The sequence below is a fragment of the Oryctolagus cuniculus genome, chromosome 12 (genome assembly GCF_051225735.1).
Source record: "Oryctolagus cuniculus isolate XC-2025 breed Fujian yellow rabbit chromosome 12, ASM5122573v1, whole genome shotgun sequence".
Classification (NCBI taxonomy): Eukaryota; Metazoa; Chordata; class Mammalia; order Lagomorpha; family Leporidae; genus Oryctolagus; species Oryctolagus cuniculus.
The window spans coordinates 27,101,426-27,123,835 of NC_142878.1; the positions used below are offsets into that span (position 1 = coordinate 27,101,426).

Consider the following 22,410-nt stretch of genomic DNA (forward strand, 5'->3'; position numbering starts at 1 on the left):
ATAGTCATTAAAGTTAATGAAGTGCTTATAAGTAGAACAGGAATAAGTTTGGATGTCTCACCTGCAAGTGTAACATATTCCTCCTATTAGCAAGTGAAAGGTGGAGAAAATGAGAAACAAAACAAAACAGTCTAGCTGACAGGCTGTAATTCCAGCGATGTTTTCAGCCCTAGAAACTAGGAAGAGTGAGCCTCGGAACATGCTCCTAGGACTTCCTGTGGGTTGTGGAACTGACTCTGTGTTGTTGATCCTTGGTTTCTACTCACCAGAAGCAATCTTGCCATTAATACCTGGGAAAATGGAGCAGCCCCAAAGGTAAAAGATGTCAGCCTTGAGTCAGGAAGTTATTTCCCTTGTGAGGTCAGATGCTGAAGGAAGATGGTTGCTGTACCATACTACTGGATGCTTACTAATTCTCTAAGATTGCTTGAGTGTCCTTATATTTTTACTTGTGACTTTATCTTAATCTGAGACATTTTCAAACAATTATCAGGAAATATCTTGGTTCTGTGGTACAATGTGTGTACTGTTTCTCACGATTGAAGACCTACGCTTGAAACCTTTCTGGCTGCAGCTGAGTCAGAAATCTGAACTCTGAATTACCGAAGTCAGTATTCTCATGGGAAGAGAAATGGAAATACACCCAAGTCATGAAAACAGAAGCAAAAACTCGTTACTTCCTAATGGTGCACTTGTCTTTTGTAGGGCTGACCAAAAATAACCTACTGAGCTTTGACTCCCATTTGAAGTTCAAATATGATGCCCCCAGTATAAATTATAAGGCTTTTATCATGCCATTTTTATAAAAGTGAAAGATATGTACTGTGCTTTAAATTGTAGTAATGATTTGCTCATTCAGAGGTGGAATTTCTGACAACCTCTACCCTTGGGAACTCAGTCCACACATGGAAGTACAAAAATAAATGGATAAGTAAAAATGAAACATCCTTTAAGGCTGACATAATGGTTACGAAGGCATACACTTAATTCCTAGTGCCATCATCTTATTGACTTCTCTTTAACACATTTTTATTTTAAAAACAAAGCTTTTTTTAAAAATCTGATTTCCCAGTTTATAGCAGACAAAAAAGCACAAACTAGAAATGAGTCAGAGAAGAAGTTTCTGGAGGTGGTCTTCAAAATAGCAGTGATAGCTGACAGTCTGACAGGAGAGACAGACAGCAAAACTCAAAGATGATCACAGTTGAGAATAACGACCCAGGCAAATAAGGATCCTACAATATCCAGGAAACGCACAGTTAGGTCCAGCATTCCTTACTGAATAAGTCCTGTGTAGCAGTGTAATACTTTAATATTAAATAATATTTTTTTAATTCCTTCCAACTTTTAACTTTCACTTCTGTTTCCATGATGAGTAGAAGCTATCTATATTTGTTTGGTGTGTAGGATGGAGATGGAACAAAAAAGAGTCACAATTCTTGGCTTTTGAGTTCCTGTGCATACTTTTGAATATCTATGAAAGAGATAAAAGTCTTAAGCGCTCAAGCTCTCAATTGGAAGAGCCAGGGACTCAGGTAGGAAAAAAGATTTCATGAATTCCAAAAGCTGGACTTCACATAGTAAGACCCGAAGCCTGGAAGATTCGGAGCATGAAATTGGAAGCATGCTTGATGAGGTGAATGCCATCTCCCAGCCAGAGAGGATAAGAGAAATGGAGGAGGATAAGACTAGAACTTAGATACTGCCCAGGTCCCTTTAGGGGCCCAGTGCTACCTCTGGCTTTAGTGAATCTTGAGGGGAAGGGATTGTGATTAAAGTCTCAGATAGATTTAGGAGGTCAGAGGACAGCATCTTACAACTCTGGGTTGTAGAATAGGAATGCTGTGAGATTCTTAGGTAAACTATATGTACAATGGAATACCATAGGTCTCCAAAGTTCTCAGGAAGTAAGTCTTTCAGCGTTTGTCTAATACAGTGTAAGGATTAATAAAAGAGATTTCTAGTACCTTCGCACCTCCGAAGCACTCCCCTGAAGTGGCTGAGATGAGCCTGTACTCCCAATATCCATCCTTGTATCAGCAGTTGATGTGTGTGTTCCTAGCTGCCTTAGGCTGGAGACAAAAGTGATGAAGATGACTTAAGAAGTACAGTCAGATGAGGATGTGAAGGGATGAATGGATATGATAATTAGCTTGGCATAATCATCCCACAGTATACATGTGTGAGAGGGCATGTGTAGTATACATTGTTTGTCACAAAGGTATGCAGTTATTATTAGGCAAAAAAATAAAAATTTATGAAAGAAAGGACAGTAAGTATACATCATGACGTGTGCCTTTCTCCTGCACCCTCCTCTTGGTCCAGAACCCAATAATCTCAGAATGAGAAAGAAGGAAAGAATGGGAGGGAAGGGGTCCTGAATGGACTGAGTAACTCATCAGAAAGGACTGAATTTTAACCTAGAAAAACTAGAATTACTTTTCACCGGCAAAAGTGAAGAAACAGTGGCTCTTGAAGTAAGTTTAGTTATAAAGAACATTATCATTTTTGTGCATCCAAATGTATAGTCCAAAAATATTAAAACCTTATCAAAAGTTAAAATGGAAAAAAAGTTTTGGCATGTAAAAAGAATCTGAACTTCAGTTACAAGTTCTCCATGTATGATATAATAACAGCATTTGCTTTTTCATAGCATCCTACCTCTCCTTTTTATGACAAAACCCGAAGTGTATTGTCTTTAAGGACGTTGTTTTCAGAGAGAGAGAGATGCTTCCAGACCACATGGTCCAAGGCACCTGCGCACCATGAAGTAGGTGATGTGAATGTTGGGAATACCAACTGTGTCCTTCAAACAAGGTGCCTTGTCGCCTGTTTTTGTTAGGAGCTGCAAGGATGTGCATCTCGCACCATTCATTCCTTGTGCACACATATTCCAGCAAGCGGATGCATTTTCGTTACTTGCCGTCCTCTCAATCCTCTTCTGCTCTGCAGCACTTTTCATACATGATTAACACTCAGATGGCATTTTCTGCATTAACCTTGTGATGTCTGATAGGGAGAACAGAGACGGATACCGCTGTGCTGAAAGGTGTACACATAATCCATAATGAATAACTACAGCTCTTCAGGGACCCTGATGGAGCATCACAAGTAAAGGGAGATCCAAGTTGAAGAAGCTGAGTCCTAAAGAGCAATATGGCATTATTTGGCTCAGCCTGCAATTTAAAACATCTGTAAAGATTTTCCCCATGTGGCCAGGCTTAGTCCTCTGGCTCCTATACCTGTTTTGATTCTGCTCCCAAGTAGATTCAGAATAGCTGTCCCCAGTATCTGTGTCCCACAGTCATTGGTTTAGCTTATGCTGAAGGCAGCCCCAGAATCTTCTTTCTCTGCGTGTCCTCTGATTTAGCAAATAAGCCATACATCCATAGCTTGGTGACCTTTGATATTTTACAAGTTCCATCAGAGCTGTGGAGGTAGCAAGGGTTGGGGTCCAGGTTCTAGAGTAACATCTGTCGAATGTTGCTGTATATGTGCTTCCGGGCTGTGAAGAACTGCTGCTCTTTTCCACAAGCTACAAGGTGAATCAGCTCTGAACACCTAATTCTGAAAGAATACCTTTAGTTTTATTGTTTTCAGAACACTGATCATAACTTCAATTAATTTTTTGAATTGGTTTGACTTTCTGCTTGTTCCTGCACCAGTGGACAGGAAGCAGTTTTGTATGTGCAGTTGGATGCGCTTGTCTTTCCACTAAGTATTGCCAGTGGTGTTTTCGGTGGGGAAAATGATGGCAGTGCCTGTGCTGACTCATATGTATTCTTTGAAGCATTTGTGTACAGTAATATGGATGCCTTCATGCATTTCTGTGTGTTGAGGGGTGAAATCTTCATTGAGGAATTTTTTTTGCTGATGGGTAAACAACTATCATATCACTGAGTTTCCCAGCTGTTTGCTATGTTTGCTGTGGAGTCAAATATGAATAAGGCAGGAAGCAGTATCCTGTTATTGGCATTGATTAGATCAGATAGCATTTTCCTGTTTAAATACCTCATCAAGAACGGCCCAGTCTTAGGTCTTACCAATTATTTACTGCTAGTGCATTGAAGTATCTTTTAAAAATTTTATATAACGTATAAAAATGTCATATATATATATACACACATACATATATATATATAGATTCAGAAACAGAGTGATATTTCCCACCCTACCCTCCTTTCCACCCATGCTACCACCCTTCGTCCTCCTCCCTCCCTTACTCCCATTCTTATTTTTTGCAAAGATCTATTTTCAGTTAACTTTATACTCATACAATTAACCCTACAATAAGTAAAGAGTTCAACAAATGTATGGAGGAAAAAAACACTGTCCCTTAATATTTGAGATGAGGACTGTTAAAAAATCATTGCATCTCAAAGTGTCAGTTTCACTCCTATAGATTACCTTTTAGGTATTCTATTAGTTACCACAGGTCAGGAAGAATGTGTTGTTTGTCTTTATGAGACTGCCTTATTTCACTAAGTATAATGGTTTCAAGTTCCATCCATTTTGTTGCAAATGACAGGATTTCAATTTTTTAAACACTGTGTAGTATTTCATAGTGTGTTTTACCATAATTTCTTTATCTAGTCTTTTGTTGATGGACATCTGGGTTGTTTCCATATCTTAACTAATGTGAATTGTGCTGCAATTAACATTTGGGCACAGATGACTTTCAGATGATAACTTCTTTTTTGAGTAAATTCCAAGGAGTAGGATGGCTGAGTCATATGGTAGGTCTTTATTCAGATTTCTGAGGTATCTCCATACTGTCTTCCACAGTGGCTGTACCAGTTTATATTCCCACCAATAGTGGATTAGGGTACCTTTTTTCCTACATCCTCATCAGCATTTGTTGTTTTTTGATTTTTGTGTGACAGCCATTCCAACAGGGATGTAGTGAAATGGCACTGTGGTTTTGATTTGTGTTTCTCTGATGACTAGTGATCCTGAGCATTTTTTTGTGTGAATCTGTTGGCCATTTGAATTTCCTCTCTTGAAACATAACCTTTTCAAGTCCTTTGCCCATTTCTTAACTGGATTTTTTGTTCGTTGTTGCTGAATTTCTTGAGTTTTTTTTAATAGCTTCTGGATATTAATCCTTTATTAATTGCATAGTTTGCAAATATTTTCTCCCATTCTGTTGCTTGCCTCTTCACTTTGCTGAGTGTTTCTTTTTCAGTTCAGAAGCTTCTCAGCTTGATGTAAACCCATTTGTGAATTTTGGATTTGATTGTCTGTGCCTCTGGGGTCTTTTGCAAGAAGGCTTTGCCTATGCCAATGTAGAGATTCCCCAATGTTCTCTAGTAATTTGATGATATTAGGCCATAGATTTAGGTCTTTGATCCATTTTGAGTGGGTTTTTGTGTAAAGTGTAAGGTAGGGGTCTTGTTTCATACTTCTGTATGTGGAGATGCAGTTTTCCCAGTACCATTTGTTGAAGACGGTCCTTGCTCCAGGGACTGATTTTCGCTCCTTTGTCAAAGATAAGTTGGTTGTAGATGTGTAGATTTATTTCTGAGGTTTCCATTCTGTTCCGGTGGTCTGCATGTCTGGTTTTGTGCCTGTACTAGGCTGCTTTGATTATATCAGCTCTGCAGTATGTCTTGAAATCTGTATCGTGATGCCTTCAGCTTAGTTTTTGTTGTATAAGACTGTTTAGCTATTTGAGGTCTTATGTGTTTCCATGTGAATTTTAGCATCATTTTTCTAGATCTGAGAAGAATTTCCTGGGTGTTTTGATTGGGACACTATGGTATCATTTACAATTTCAAATAATTTTTTTTCATTTAAGACTTTACTGTATTAGTCAACTGTGAAATTTGTAAAAATGTATATTGATGGGTTCAGTCATAGGTAAGGCCTTGGGGTCTACATTTCCATCCAGTTTCCAGGTGCTACTTGTGATTTCTGTGCCGTACTTAAGTAGTAAAGCTGAAAGAGGCATTGTGGTGGGACAAGGATTGAAGAAACCATGTAAAGGCTTTCTCTGTTTCTATGCAACATTCCTGCCTTATCTGTAGTGGTGTAGTCTTTATTCTTTATTCCTTCCAACTTCTCTGAAATCATTTTAATATCTGTCTCATGTTTACACCTGCACTATGTGATGGGAAAAACTGCAAATTCAGCTCTCCCTGGTGATATAGCAATGCAGAGTGGTCTAAGTAAAGTCTTTCAGATCTATATGAAATTTTGTCTAGGCAGAATTGACTTGCCTTGGGATATTTTCACTCTGATTCTTATTTCATCAACTGACCTACTCAGGGACACTCAGGCTACTAAAAGCTTTGCCTAGATTAGAAAGCAGATATGAGTGAAATTTTCAACTTCTCAAGAGCGTTAGAGATAAAAGAATATGAAAGTTGAGCTCATTAGTTATTGACCAGCTTCTCAAAACAGAATTCTGTGAGTACTAGGACTGCAAAGATAGATGAAACATGGGAGAGTCAACTGTATTCATAAAGCCTTATAAATTCACATTTCTTTTAAATTGATAAATGATGCATGTATTTACCCAACTTTTATAACTTAGATCTAATATTTTATCTAATATTCTGTAGAGGAATAACTCTGAAATATTATTTACAAACAATATGTAGTATTATTCATCATCTCCATAAAGTGTATTTCCTCCATCAGTCACTCATGGGGCACTGAATTTGAAGTTGAACAACTTGAATCAGCTTACGAGTTAGCCTAGATGTTTCTCCTCTTCAGGTACAATGAGTTTGCTCTTTCTTTAAAACTAGGCCAAATAAATTTCTTCCCACTTAGTTATCTGGTATGTGCATATTTGTGTACATATTGATGTGCATATTTGAGGAACAGTATAAAATCATGAGTATTTTTGAAGCCAAATAAACCATGATATCAAAATAATGAGAGATATGAAGAACTGTACAAACTTTGTACAATAACCTCATTTGTTTTATTCAAATTAGTCCTTTGTAAAATATCTAGTAAACCAATATTTTATAATGATACATACAATATTGATGGATGCCTTGAAGAAAAATTTATTCAAATTGGTATTAAAACTGATGTTTTCTTTTTCAAAGAAATCTTTGCAAATTGAATTCAATTTCAGTAAAATTTTTAAATAACATCTGCACAAAAATCTCTTTTAGATGCTTCTTTACACACAAGAAAGGCCTGCATCAACTTTTCCAATATTGCAAAATTCTGTGACAAAATGATTTTAAAGCAAAATGAAATAAGACGATTTAACAATGTGCTGTGGTGTTCCACAGAGACCGGGATAGCCAGTACTAGATTAGAATGGCTGGTCTGGTAAATTGCCTAGAATTCTTATGGGGGAATTGGATAAAGGGAGACAGGGAATGATGAGGTCTTGAATTAGTTCTTGAGAGAGAAAACAAGTTGATTAAAAGTGAACCAACTCGATGGGGCTTGTGCTGTGGTGAAGGGCTTAAAGCCCCAGCCTGCAGTACCGGCATCCCATATGGGCGCTGGTTCGAATCCTGGCTGCTCCTCTTCTGATCCAGCTCTCTGCTATGGCCTGGGAAAGAAGTGGAAGATGGCCCAAGTCCTTGGTCCCTAGCACCCACGTGGGAGACTGGGAAGAAGCTCCTGGCTCCTGGTTTCGGATCAGCTCAGCTCTGGCTGTTGCGGTCATTTGGGGAGTGCACCAACAGAATGGAAGCTTCTCTCTCTCTGGCTCTACTTCTCTTGGTAACTCCTCTTTCAAATAAATTAAAATAATTCTTTTAAAAAAAAGTGGGGGGGAACCAACTTGCAGAGAATGAATCTACCAGGTTCGAGAACTTACTGTGTGAGAGCAATAGAGAATAGAAAGTCACGGGTTTTTAATGCATGGCTACTTGAATAGATATTGCTATTAGCAGAATTAAGACAACTAGGAGAAAGACTAAGTTACTAAAGAGTGCAGGAAAGCAATTTATTAGGTGTGTGTTGAGTTTAAAGAGGGGGACCACATGTGGTAGATATAAGCAGATAATGTAGGAGTTCATGAGATGAGTACTTACAGGCCACCAATGTAGATTGGAGTGTTGTCTGCATTTAAGTTCTGGCTGAAGCTGTGATAGTCTAAAAGAGCTTCAAAAAGTTGATGGAAAATGGAACTAAGAGATGTGTTCATTTTGATGCGTAAGTGTGTGAAATCCCTGCATAGTTTTTTATACTATGTATTCTCTATGAGCTTTTTGAAGACTCCTCCCATGTAAGTTCCCTAGGGATGATGAGTGGAGAATTATGAGTGAATTCTTAATGGAAAGCCATTACAGGAGAGAAGTTTTGTTCAGAATATACGGACTGACAGAAAGGAAGTGATGGCAGTATCAAATTTGGGGATACGAATGGAGTTTCTTAGAATGGTGATTGTATTCTTGTGTCTTCTCAGTCTGTTCATCCTAACCGAATACCACAGTCTGTGTTATTCATAAATTCTGGAGATTTATTTCTCTGAATCACAGAGGCAGAGAAGCTGAGGGTCGAGATGCTCACTGAGTTGGTCTCTGGTAAGGAGGACACACTCACTCCTTCCAGGGGGGTGCCAGACTGCTGCATCTCTACACGGCAGAAGGAGCAGAAGCGGGACCACCACGATCCTCTCCTGAGACGGGAGACATGGAAGGGCCCCGCAGCTCTCTCCGATGTCGTTCATGGAGGCATTCATTCCAACAGGGACAGCTGAATCTTCATGACATAATATTTCCCAAAAGGCCCCACCTCCCAATTGCAATGGGTAATAAACTTCATTGTACACTTTGGAAGAACACAAACATTCCAACCATAGCACAGATCAAGCCATGAACTCTCCCTTGGTGTATTTTTTTTCTGTTACACTAAAAAGAAACCTGCTTCGTGCTGAGGCTGAATAAACATGCTCACTTTGAGTTGTTTCATCCCAGTATCATTTGTCTTCTTTCACTTCTCTTTTGCACCTTTCTAGCACTGGATCTCGCAGACTGTAGTCTGAAGCTTCTAGTTCTTGCATGATAGATGTGACCTATCTCTGGCTCCTTTTCCCAGTTCTACATGCAGTAATGACCCACACTTGCTTTCTCAATGATCAGTAAGAAATCTCATGTGCATATATGGTATAGTGAGTTCCTTCTCTCTTCTTTTTTATTCCTTGTGCTAAAAAACTATAAAATAGCATCTATTAATCTTAGCAATGCCTACATGTTTAGTACAGCATAGTTTACTACATGCACAATGTTGTGCAACAGACCTTTACAACTGGGCCATCTTGTGTAACAGAAGCTCTATACCCTTTACACACCTACCCTAATCTTCTCCTCCTAGCCCCTGGCAACCACTGCTCTACTGTTTGTGAGAGTTTGACTATTTTAGATTCTTCATGTTGGTCTACTTAATATTCTATTTTTTAAAATTTCTTTAAAATTTTTTTTTATTTATTTGAATGGCTGAGTTACATAGAGAGGAGAGGCAGAGAGAGAGAGAGGTCTTTCATCCGCTGGTTCACTCTTCAGTTGGCTGCAATGGCTGGAGATGCACTGATCTGAAGCCAGGAGCCAGTAGCTTCTTCCCAGTCTTTCAGATGGGTGCAGGAGCCCCATCTTCTACTGTTTTCCCGGGTCATAGCAGAGAGCTGGATCAGAAGAAGAGCAGCCAGGACTTGAACTGGTGCCCATATGGGATGCCGGCACTGTAGGCAGTGGCTTTATCCGCTATGCCACAGTGTCGGCCCCCCCTTGATATTCTCAAGATTAATCCACATTGTAACTTATGATAGAATTCCTTATTTTAGAGATATATTTAAACAAAACACTGAGTTATATAAGGAGAAGGAAAGATAGAAAAAGTTAAGAGAGAGGGGGAGATCACATATCTGCTGGTTCACTTCCCAGTGACTGCATCCGCTGGAGCTGCACCATGTTGAAGTTAGGATACAAGAACTCCTTCTGGGTCTCCCACATGGGTGGCAGGGGCGTAAACATTTGTAAAATCCTAGGCTGCCTTCTCAGGCACATTAGCAGGGAGCTGGATTGGGAGTGGAACAGCCAAGACTCTAACAGGCACTCATATTTGATGCTGGTTTTGTAGGCTGTGGCTTAATCCACTGAGCCAAAACACTGCTCCCCAATTTCCTTATTTTTAAGAATGAATAATATTTCATTGTGTATGGGTTTACCACATTTCCTTTAGCCTTTCATCCATTGATGGACATTTCAATTACTTCTGCCTCTTGGTTATTGTGAATAATGCTGCATTGTACTCAAGTGTGGAAGCAACTATTCAAGATCCTGTTTTCATTTTTTCTGGACATACAGCTGGAAGTGGGATTACTGGAGGGACCACATGGTTATTCTATTTTCAATTTTTAAAAGAAACTTCATATGGTTTTTCACTGCAATTGCACCATTTTACATTCTCTCTGCATGCAAGAGGGTTGCAGTTTCTCCATATCTTTGCTAGTACTTGTTTTCTGTTTCGTTTTAAATTTATGGTGACTGTCCTAATGGATGCGAGGTGACTTATCATTGTGGTGTTGATTTGCATTTAGTTATGTTGAACTTCTTTTCATATGCATGTTGACCATTTATATAGCTTCTTCAGAGAAATGTCAATTCAAGTCATTTTCTGATTTTTTATTTTTCTTTTGTCATTAAGTTATAGGAGTTCTTTATATAATCTGGATATTAACACTTTATCAGATAAATGATCTACAAACAGTTCCCCTCATTCTATAGGCTGCCAATGCCCCCTGTTGATTATTTCCTTTACTGATTAGAACTTTTCAAGTTCAATGTAGTCCTATTTGTCTACTTTTGCTTTTGTTGCCTGTGGGCTTCTTCCTTTTTATACAATGAAGAAGAGACATAGTGACTCTAAAATAATATTTGGACATTGGCCAAAAAAGATTACTGATGCTGAAATTCCTAGACCTACAAGGCCTGATAACTTTATCACCTTTTGGGTATTAAACATTTAATTTTCTTTAGGGGCTGGCGCTGTGGTATAGCAGGTAAAGCTGCTGCTTGCAGTGCCTGCATCCCATTTAGGAGCAGGTTCCAGTCCTGGCTACTCCACTTCCAATTCAGCTCTCAGCTATGGCCTGGGAAAGCAGTAGAAGATGGCCCAAGTGCTTGGGCCCTTGCACCTGAGTGGGAGACCTGGAAGAAGCTCCTGGCTTCAGATCAGCACAGTTCTGGCCATTGTGGAGTGAACCAGTGGATGGAAGACCTCTCTCTCTCTCTCTCTCTCTCTCTCTCTCTCTGCCTCTCCTCTCTCTGTGTAATTCTGACTTTCAAATAAATAAAAAATAAATCTTAAAAAATTTTTCTTTAATAAAAGTTAGTTTGTTGAGAGTAAATTCTTCCTGAGATCCTTGCAAGATCTTGCTTATTTGTCAAGACAGGGTGTATAGTCTGCTGAGAATGTCATTGTCAGATATGGATTGGGTCGGAGATATGTAGCTAATGTTTCTTTGAGCTGTAACACCTTGTTGTTCCTTTCCATATAAAGCAGAGAAATTCAATCAAGAGGAGAACTTCTAGCAAAGTCCATTAAGGGGCAAAGGCAAATAGTCCAGAAATCACAGAGGAGTTGCATGTTGTCCTTCTATTGACTGGAGCTGGAAACAAAGCTGCTTAATGCAGTTTAAGAAGCTGTCATTGCGAGAAGGACTTTGCTCAGTTTACTAAATGTATTGACTGTAGGATATAAATAAATCCCTTGCAAACAGATTTAAATGCATAGCAATTACAAAACAGCCATCCATTTTTTTCCTCTGCAATCTCAGGAGAGAGTAACAGCTGGTACAGCCACTTGCCTCAAAGAAATAATCACACAGCAAGACCCCTGGTTCCTTTTATCACCACCCAGCTTTTGGTAGCACCCCTTCCACTCTTGATTGTTAGGTAAAACAAGAATTGCTGTCATCCCTCGGTCACTGTTTCCCAATGAACATAATTAAAAGTTCTGAGGACAGCACAAAACCCTCTAACTAAGCTTTCACACAACTGACTCATCAGATGAGTCTTTGTAGGGAATCATACCCAAGTACCAGAAAGAAGGCTTGAAAGTCCTGGCCTGGGAAGGCAGTAGATGATGGTCCCTGTACTGGGGCTCCTGTCACCCATGTGGGAGATCATGATGGAGTTCCTGGCTCCTGACTTCATGGGTGGTGAACCAGTGGATGAAGTATCTCTCTCTGCATCTCCATCTCTTTGTGTCACTCTGCTTTCAAATAAATAAGTAAATCTTCTTTAAAAAAAAAAAAAAACTGGATACTGGGAAAAAGGCTATAACTCTTCGCACTATTTTAGAAAGTATGTTTTAAAATGTTCTCTGCCCTTCCACATCTACAACTTTTTCATTCTGATCTTGGTCACTAGAATCCTGGTGCTTCCTTAACTCTTCTTCCCTTCCCTCTTCTGAGGCCATCTGGATGCTTGCATCTTTCCAGTGTTGGTTGATAAACTAAAGCAATGGTATCTTTGAGTCCCCACCTTCTCCAGGATAGAAAATAGGAAGTGCAGGGCTTGTTAAAATTATGTAGGCCAGTATTTCATCCTCAAGTGAACTCATAGATGTCATTCTGAAGTGCCTCTGTCCAATACATTAAATAATGGTTTCAGGAAAAAAAACTTTCTGAAAACTTGGAGATACCACATAAAGAAATATTACATTTTTCCATTCCAATGTTAGAGCATATTGGGTTGGCTATTGTGATACAAAAAATTAGTATTTCGCAGAAAGATAAAGAAATATGACCAAGAAAATGTAATATGAAGAAATATTTAGTACCTGTTCTAAGATCACTTTTCTGATGATGAAAACACTTTATGAAGAACAAGTGAAGGCAGATGAGCACTGTGGTGAAATAAGAACATAGACGAATCTGCATTGAAAGTCTATTAACAAGATGAAGTGTGGTCCAGGTATCTTGCAGCTGTCAGCAGTGCAATTTCTGTTAGCTCTTGGAGTGCTGTTCAAATACCTGTAACAATGAAAACCCTTTCTAGGGAGTTAGTAGGACTGGCAGGGTATAAAAAATACCCCTAGAGTTGAAACAAATTTATACCTCATATCAGTTTTTTGGCCAATTTGATTTGTAAGTTAAGCCCCATTTTTAGTTTTGGCCAGAAATAAGCCTTTGAGATAATTTAACTTTGTTGTTTTATCTTTCCATTTTTAAGTAGTTATAGATTTACAGAAGATTGCAAATAGATATAGGGAACACCCCAGCATCCTTCCTCAGCTTCTTCAGAAGTTAATAAACATCTTACACAACTACTGAAAAGCGTAAGTCAAGAAACCGGCAATGGTACAAGCTATAGAGCTTAATGCAGCTTCATCGTCACATGTTCATAGAGTTAGTTATTTTTTAAAGATTTATTTATTTATTTGAAAGGCAGAATTACACAGAGAGAGAAGGAGAGGCAGAGAGAGAGAGAGACAGAGAGAGAGAAAGAGAGATTTTCTGTCCGCTAGTTCATTCCCCAATTGGCCACAACAGCCAGAGTTGTGCCTGTCTGAAGCCAGGAGCCAGGAGCTTCTTCTGGGTCTCCCATGGAGGTGCAAGGGCCCAAGGACTTGGGGCATCTTCTACTGCTTTCTCAGGCCATAGCTGAGAGCTGGATTGGAAGTGGAGTAGCCAGGACTTGAACCTGTACCTATATGGGATGCTGGCACTGCAGGCAGCTGCTTTACCTGCTACACTACAGCGCTGGTTCAGAGGTATAAAGTTGTATTATAATTTTATTGTAATCGTTGTAAAATTCTAAAATTTTTGTAAATCATTGCAAAATTGTAAAAAATTTTTTACGATTTATTTTATCTATTTGAAAGGATGGTGGAGAGAGAGAGAAAGGGAGAGAGAGAGAGAGGTTCACTCCCCAAATGGCCGTAACAGCTAGAGCTGAGCTGATCCCAGCTAGGAGCCAGGAGTTACTTCTGAGTCTCCCACATGTGCATGGGAGCCCAAGGACTCAGGCGATCCTCCACTGCTTTCCCAAGCATATTAGTAGGAAGCTGGATTGGAAGAGGAACAGCCAGGACTTGAACTGGCACCCATGTGGTATGCTTGCACTCCAGGAGATAGCTTTGCCCTCTGCGCCACAGTGCTGACCCCTATTGTAATTCTTTACATTGTCTGGATCTGCAACTTGGTAACCTACAAATCAAATCATCTAAGATGACAAAAAGCACAATTTGATGTTTGTTATCCTAAAAGAAGCTGCAAATATAATGATGTGGGAGCCTCAGATAGTCCTAATCCTGCCAAGTCATCACTGACATTGCACTGCCAAAGGCTTCCCTAATATGTACTGAGTGGCAGCCAAAATTATAATAGCAGCCTTTGATTTGGTAGGCGAAGTTTATATCAGTTAAGAAGGAAAAAGGACCAGCAGCCTTTGATAGCTTTTATGGAAAAGTATACGTAATACAATGTCAGTGACCCAGTTAAACTCCTTGGGTTTTCATTTTTTAAAATGTGCTTAATTTTTTTTGGCTGAATTGTATGATTTTATCTATTTTAATTTATTCATAATCTGATTGGCTGTGTTCTGACTGGAGGCTTCCTGTGATCTTGTAGCTGATTTGTTTGTTCTTCCCAATTCTATTATCAATTGTGTGCAGCCTGGCACACAGTAGGCGAGCGGTAAACATTGTCACACAGTGAATCACTGGGATGCTCTGTTGGCACCAGTGCCTCGTTTTCCTCTCTCTACTCACCTGCAACCATTGAGATTTTCCTGGCTCATGCCCTCAGCTCTGCAGGGCCCAGATGAAAACCGATTCCTTCAGGAGAACAAGTGAAATAGCCCTTGTCTTCCTGGTTCCTGTGCTTACAGGCGGTTTACGACATACTTTTTATTTTTCTATTTTTTGGTTAACGTTCTTCAAAGCTCTCCTTTTCCTTCACTGATTCAGTAATCACTTTTAGTTCTAATGCTATATATCTATGAGACCTTGTTTAAATTACTTTATACCTTTTTGGTTATTTTCTTAGCTAAAAAAGGAGACTGGCCAGGATAATCTCACTTTTCCATTCTATAATTTTTTGTGGTTATCCTGTTAATTATAACTGAAGAACAAAAGGTAAGCTCTGAAAGTTTTTATTGGTAATTGTCTTTATTGAGTGATTACTATATTTTAAAATAAATGTGTACATACATGTCCAAGTAAAATATACTTCTCATAACAGTGTCAAGTATGGATTTATGTATATGGTGAAGTCCTCCAGTCCTCCTCCAGATCCTCATCTACCCTGTTTCTTTACCTTCTACAAATGAATGCAGAAGACAATATTGAGTCATTTTGTACCATTTGTCCTGCAAACTACATATACATACAATATATAGTATACATTCCAATTTATTTACAAAAATGAGATTAGATGCTATGTATTTTTTCTTGTGGCTTGTTTTTTACAATAAATAAATAATATATATTAGAGTTTTGAGACAAGTGCTTCGTATCAGTTTCTATTCCATTGTGTGGTTATTCTATAATTTTTAGAGGCATCGTTTTACTGATATACACCTGGATTCATTCAAGTTTTATACAAATAGTAAGCCACATGCATTGTGGTTTTCATCACTGTGTATTGTATGAGTTAAATAGTTTTAGAATTAAATTAATTGGAGAATTAAAATATTGCTACTTATGTGGAAAAATATTACTTTTTTCGAAACCTCTCTGTCCATCCAATTGAGTACTTTTATTTCTCTTCCCAATTCTGCCTTTGTGCTCACATTTATTTATGTATTTTGGCTCCCCGTCCTACCTTTCTTTCTAATCTCACTGACTGCTCTTCATTTAGCCTGACAATAGGCAGGGAACCCTACATTTCATAAGGCTATTTTGTTTGGTCATGTTTAGTCATGTTTAGTCATGTTTGTTTATGTTTAGCATTGTTTGCAGTTGCTTCCACAAAGCCCCTCTCAACATTTCTAAAATTTAGAACGTTACTTGGGTTTCTTTGGCTGATTTTTTCCAGAGCAAGGAATCTCAGTAACAATGCTCTTAGGAAGTTATAGAATAAAGTGAACCACAAAAAAGCTGATAGTAAAATAAGCAACAGAAAGCCTTGGTACCTTGCTCTCCCCTCATAGCTACTGTCTAGCTTTAAGCTGTTGTTTAAAAATATATATTGGAGGCTGGAAATAGATGATAAAAGAAGCATAACTTTTGATGACGTGTTTTTGGAGCTAGCGTTTATTTTTGAAACCTATCCTATTTATTTTCCCTCTCTGAAACTTTCTGAGAGGAGGTGCAATGTGGTGGTTAAGAATGGCAGCTGGTATATCAGGGGAAGTCAATGGACAACTTTAAGGTCAAATTTTTCATCTGTAAGTGAGAACAGTACAGTTTTCCTCTTGATATTCTTAGAAATAAGGGTGAAATACTGGGGGTGGCATTGCGGTACAGCTAGATAAGCCGTTGTTTAGGATGCTGGCATGCCATATCAGAGTGCCAGATCGAGTCCCAAGTACCTCATTTCTGATCAGCTTCCTGCTAAGGTGTGTTGGAAGGCAGTGGATGATGGCTCAAGTACTTGGGTCCCTGCCACCCATGTGGGAGACCTGGATGGAGTTTCTGGCTCCTGGCTTTGGCCTGGCCCTTCTGTGGCTTTATGGCAATTTGGTTAGTGAAGCAGTGGATAGAAGATATCTCTGTGTGTCTATATGTATGTCTATCTCTTTCTCTGTCATTCTGCCTTTCATATAAATAATTAGAAAAATGTACATTGTTGGAGTAGGCATTTGGCAAAGCATTTAAGATGCTGGTTAAAGGGTGTTGTGGCACAGAAGTTTAAGCTACTGCTTGGGATGCCTACATCCCATACTGGGGTGCCCTGAATTAAATCCTGACTCTGTTTCCTATCCAGCTTCTTGTTAATGTGCACCCGAGGAGTCAGTTGATAATAACTCAAGTACTTGAGTCCCTGCCACTCACATGAAACACCTAAATGGAGCTCCTGGCTCCTGGCTGTGTCCTCTTCAGTCCCAGCTGTTGCAGCTATTTGGGAAGTGAACCAGAGAATGAAAGATTCTCTCTCTCTCTCTCTCCCCCCCTTCCCTCTCTCCTTCTCAAATCAGTAAATAAAAATGTTTAGAAAGGATGAAATTCTTAGCGTGTGTCTAACATATAAGTGCTAAAAGAAATAATGTACGTGCTAAATTGTCAAAGAAATATCCAGAAATGCATGGACATAACCATTGCCCCCAGGTACTAAAAAGCTAGTGGAGGGAAAGCTTACCTACCTACCTTCCCGCTTATCTACCTATTAATGTACCCATGAATCTACATTATTCTAAGAAGAATTTTCATAAGAAGAATAGTGATAGAGTAACTGAACAAGGAAGGGGTCTTTGCATCAGGATCTGAAAGAGAATTTCATTCATTGACAGAGAAACATGGTTGCAAGAGAGCTATTGTGTATAAAGAGAGAATCACAAAACCATGGAGGGTGAGAATGTGTGTATATGACATTGTTGGAAAGGAGTGAATGATTCAGTAAGAATGACAAATGGTCCTGGATAATGGATTACAAAGGAAATGGGAGGCAAAGAAATGAAGGCACTGAGTTTATAGAATAAGTTTGGTAAAGGAAGGTAAAAATAGCTTCCTTTGATTAATCTTTTAATTAACATTTGTGGAAAACATTGCTGTACTGTAGATTGAAAGCAGACTCAGCATAACAATACAGTTTTAGTAGGACTATATTAAAAGTTGAGTTGCTTTCAGACGATGTAGGAGGGTATGAAATTAAGAAGCATGTGAAAAGAGTTGGCCTGAAAAAAGGAGGGAACTTCTTGAGTTGCTCGAGAGTGAGGTAATGGTAGAGTTCAATTTAGAGGTCCTGGAAGAGAAATTGGATGTTCATGGTCATCAAAATATGTTTTACTGTTTTGATGTACTATAAGGTAAAGGCTGTAGGTGGTCCCTTGAATGCCTAAAGAAAGTGATGGATAGTGAGGAAGGCCATTTGGGAAGTCAGCCTGTAATGAATGAGTGGATTATGTATAGAAATGACAGTTTGCTTGAGGTTATAAATCTCTTTCAGGTAAGAATAATATCTTAATTTGATAGATTATCTCCAGTTGGTTTTGGCATTTCTTGCAAAGAGCACTGTTTGAAGGAGTAATCAAACTAGGAATTAGCAAAGCAGGATTTGACCTGAGACACTGACTTCGGAACCTGTACTCTTAATGCTTATTCTATGTTTCATTGCCCAGTGCACAGTGAGCAAGGCTTATTCCCCCTGTCCTCTGGAACTTATACTATGCAGCAAAAATACATAAAACATGCACATAAACAAAATATTTAAAAACGGTGGTAAATTCTTGGGAGGAAATGATTTTGAAAATAAGTTAGGAGATCATGGACCAGGGAAGGAGAGAGGCAGACGCTGGGAATCTGCTTTAGAGAGAGTGTTGCAAAAGCCCTGCCAAGGAGGGATAATTTAGGGTGGAACCTCAGGATTGAGAAAAGCCAGCCAAGAAAAAGGCTGGATACAGAACGTTTCTTGCAGAAGAAAGAGAATGCCTGATGGGTATAGGATGGGGAAGATCTTGGTGTGTCTGAAGACTTGGAAGAAGACTGGAGCAGAATGAGAGAGAATGAGAAGCATGAGATCGGATGGAGAGGCAGGTAGGTATCCTATCAGTTGAGGCCTCGATGACCATGGCAGGAAGTTAACATTCTTGATCATGAGAAAGAGCTGAAGAAATTTAATCCTGAAACGGACACAATGTGATGTATAGTTTAAACCAGTACCTGCTGATTTCTGAAAAGAATGGGCAGAAATGTGTTAAAGTAGCATCCAGGGAACTGGTAGGGGGTTGCCACTGCAGACAAACACAAATATAATGGTGACCTTGAATAGGGAAGTGGCTCAAAACCCTGCAAGAACTGCAAGAATGCCATATGTGTAGTGAAGGAGGAATCCCTACAGAGAAGGGAAAATGAAAAAGAAGTCTCAAAATGACTTCTAGGATATGGGCTTGAACAACTGGAGGATAGCGAGACACTTTTCTAGTGTAGAGAGGCTGGTGTATGAAAAGCTTTAGAAACATAAATCAACAGATTTGGAGTATTCTGTATTTGCAAGCTTGTGAAACATTTAAATGGAGATGTTATATAGTCATTTGTATACGCAGGTCTAGAACTTAAGTGGTAATTTATAAAATTTATGCATTTCCCCTTGTGGGCAGTGGATAAATGGTTTTGGTTTGTGGCTCTGAAGCTGTCTGGTAGAGGACATTCTTCGTTTCCATAATTTGTTCAGGGAGGGCTTGGTTTCTTAATGCATTTCATGAATAAAATTAAGTATTATAACTGTGTCATAGAAATAATGACTTACTAATGAGAGATGTAGTGTCTACTTCATGTATATAGATTCACTACTTTTTGGCAGGAATTTGGAGGCATGACCAACTCTGTTGCCACATTTTTTTTATGTACTGGCTCTGAAAGTGGAAAATAACTTTCCTCATAGCATTTTAACAAATACTTGCATTTACTTAGTCTGTGTATAGACTCATTGTCTCTGATATTCTCAGATTTAGAGAGGAAGATTGCTGATACTTTGTTTTCTTTCTGTCTATCAAAAAGTGAAAAAAATATTTGAGATTTACAGTAGTTTACTTACACATGTACAAAGCAAGCATGGACTAGTGGGCAGAAAAGGACCTGTACAGTTATCTAGCGTAACTATCTTCCCATTCCTTAATCTGCTTGGCAGCGCTCTTGTCAAAGGGCAACCAGCAAGTCTCAAATCCCCCAGTGTTACAGAACTCTCCACCTTGAGAAGGAATCCGTTCTTTCATGGAGAATCCCAGGCTGGTTGAAAATCCCTTAAGCTAGTCAAAATTGCTCTCTCCATTGATTTTAAGCAAGCATCCCTTTTCTATATCCTGGGACATGCTGCTGAAATCCACATTCTTATTTATATAGAAACACTTAATATGTCCTTCTGGATTTTATGTATTCTTTATTAAATATCCTCACTGTGTTAACATTGTTCACCTGTGACATTAGCTTTTTTGCCTCTGCATTGCCTTCCAAAATGTAGTATGTCTATAACCATTACATGGGCAAGCAAAATAATCCATATGCAGTTTCATCAGTGAAGAAGAGATTTGAATTTTTACCTCCCACATTAGAGATAAGATATTTTGATTAAATTTTCCTAAAACGTCACTGGATTCTTGGACATATGTATTGGCTTAAAACTTTTTTAATATTTATTTTGTTTATTTGAAAGGCTGAATTAGAGAGAGAGAGAGAAAGAGAAGGAAGGAGGGAAGGAGGGAAGATCTTCCACCTGCTGGTTCACTCTTCCCAAATAGCTCCAATGACCGGGGTTAGGGCAGGCCAAAGCCAAGAGCTTCTTCCTAGTCTCCTGTATGGGTGCAGGGGCCCAAGGAATTGGGCCATCTTCCACTGCTTCTGCCACATGCATTAGTAGGGAGCTGGATTGGAAGTGGAGCAGTCACTAATTGAACTGGCCTCCAAATGGGATGCCAGTATGGCAGGTGGCAGCTTAACCCATTACACCACAAATCTAGCCTCTAGCTTACACATTTAAAACTGATAAAAATGACAATAATAATGACAACAGAATTCCAATGATTTAGTGTGACATGCCAGTCAATTTGATAAGCCCTTTATATGTAGTGTTTCAGGAATTTGAGTTTATAGTTAACCAAATCTCGATGTATTTTTAAATGATGCTACAAGCCATGCCTCTCCTAATCTGATTTTTAATATATACATTTTGGATTCAAAAAGAGGTCTTTACATTTCTCCTTTTAAATTTAATTTTATTCTATTTGGCACATACTGTCAAACTGAAATTCACTTTTAAATTCCTTTCATTTATAGATTTGACAAGTGTTTCTGCTCTACTTTCCATCATACTATTAATAAAGCAAAGTTGAGAAAGACAAGGTTAGGGGTAGTGTCATTTACCACATCACTGGAAACCTTCTTTGAGATTGGGACTTCTCCTTGATAATAACCTTTTGAGGAGCTGGTGCTGTGGCCTAGTAAGTTAAACCTCCGCCTGTGGCCAGCATCCCTGTGGGCACCAGAGTCCCAGCTGCTCGTCTGTCTTCTGATCCAGCTGCCTGCTAATAGCCTGGGAAATCCGTAGAAGATGGCCCAAGTGCCTGGGCCCCTGCACCCACGTGGGAGAGCCAGAAGAAGCTCCTGACTCCTGGCTTTGGACTGACTCAGCTCCAGCCGTTGCAACTATTTGGGGAGTGAACCAGTGGATGGAAGACCTCTCCCTCGGTCTCTCCCTCTCTCTGTCTGCACTCTGCCTCTCAAATAAATAAATAAATCTTTTTAAAAAGAACTATTTGGTCCTAAATTATTTAGCTCCAGCTGTGTTCCATCTCTACCACCATACCATCACACTTGTTCCTATCACAGCTCCCTAACTCTGTAAATGGCTTTACCATCCAACGAGTCTGCTCAAGACAAGGATCTTGGTGTTATCTTCAGTTAGTTTTCTTGTTCATACCCAAACTGTTGCCAAATCTTCCATACATGGTGTGAACACACACATTTCTCTTCTCCATGACCACTGTCTACTCCCAGCTGCCATAACTTCTCGTTCTCAGCCATCTCCTCCCACCTAGCAGTAAGTGTATATCAGGTCCTGTTCCTGACCTGCTTAAAATCCTCAAGAACCTTCTCATCCTACTTAAAACAAAATCCATCTTTACCATGCCTCAGGCCATACATTGTCTGACCTTTGACCTCCTACCATTTTCCTTTGTCTTTGTCTGCCCTGAGTACAAGTGTATTCCCTTCCACATCTTCACACATCCTTTTCTTTCTGTCTGTAGTTCTCCTTCCCTTGCTCTTCAGGCACATAGCTATCTATTCCTAAGCCACAAGTCTCAGATAAGATATGACCTTATCATAGAGATGACATTTGGCTGCCAAAATAGCTCCCTCTCCCCACATACCTCACTATCTCAACACTTTGCCTGATTTCTTTGTATCACTTATCACTATCCTAAATTACTGTCTTTTTACATTTTTAAGTTTATTTTTATGTATTTGATTTATAGGGGAAGAGAGAGAGAGAGGAAAGAGAAAGAAAGAAGGAAAGAAAGAGAGAGAGAGAGTGAGAGGGAGCAATCAAGAAAGAAAGGCAAAAATGTGATTTCCATCCACTGGTTTACTTGTCAAGTGCATGTAACAGGCTGAGCTGGGTGAGATAGAAGCCATGAGGCTGGAACCCAATGCCAATTTCCCACATGGTTTGCAGGTAAGCAGTTACTTGGGTCATCACCTTCTGAATTCCAGCGTGCACAGTAGGAAGAAGCTGGGCAGGCTGAGTCAGGACTGGATTCCAAGTGCTCTGATATGGAGTGCAGGCATATCAAGCAGGTCCTTAACTGCCACACCAAATATACCCAAGCCTAAAAT

General features: G+C 39.3%; 1 long non-coding RNA gene across 1 annotated transcript in view; it reads left to right on the forward strand.

Moving 5' to 3' along the window:
- Positions 1–21,297, forward strand: part of LOC149122989 (uncharacterized) — a 28,592-nt gene extending 7,295 nt beyond the window's left edge. Inside the window, exons 2-3 of the long non-coding RNA XR_016218512.1 lie at positions 18,497–18,615; positions 20,851–21,297. This is a non-coding gene — a long non-coding RNA (uncharacterized LOC149122989). The remainder of the gene's footprint in view (positions 1–18,496; positions 18,616–20,850) is intronic.
- Positions 21,298–22,410: the final 1,113 nt, after the last annotated feature.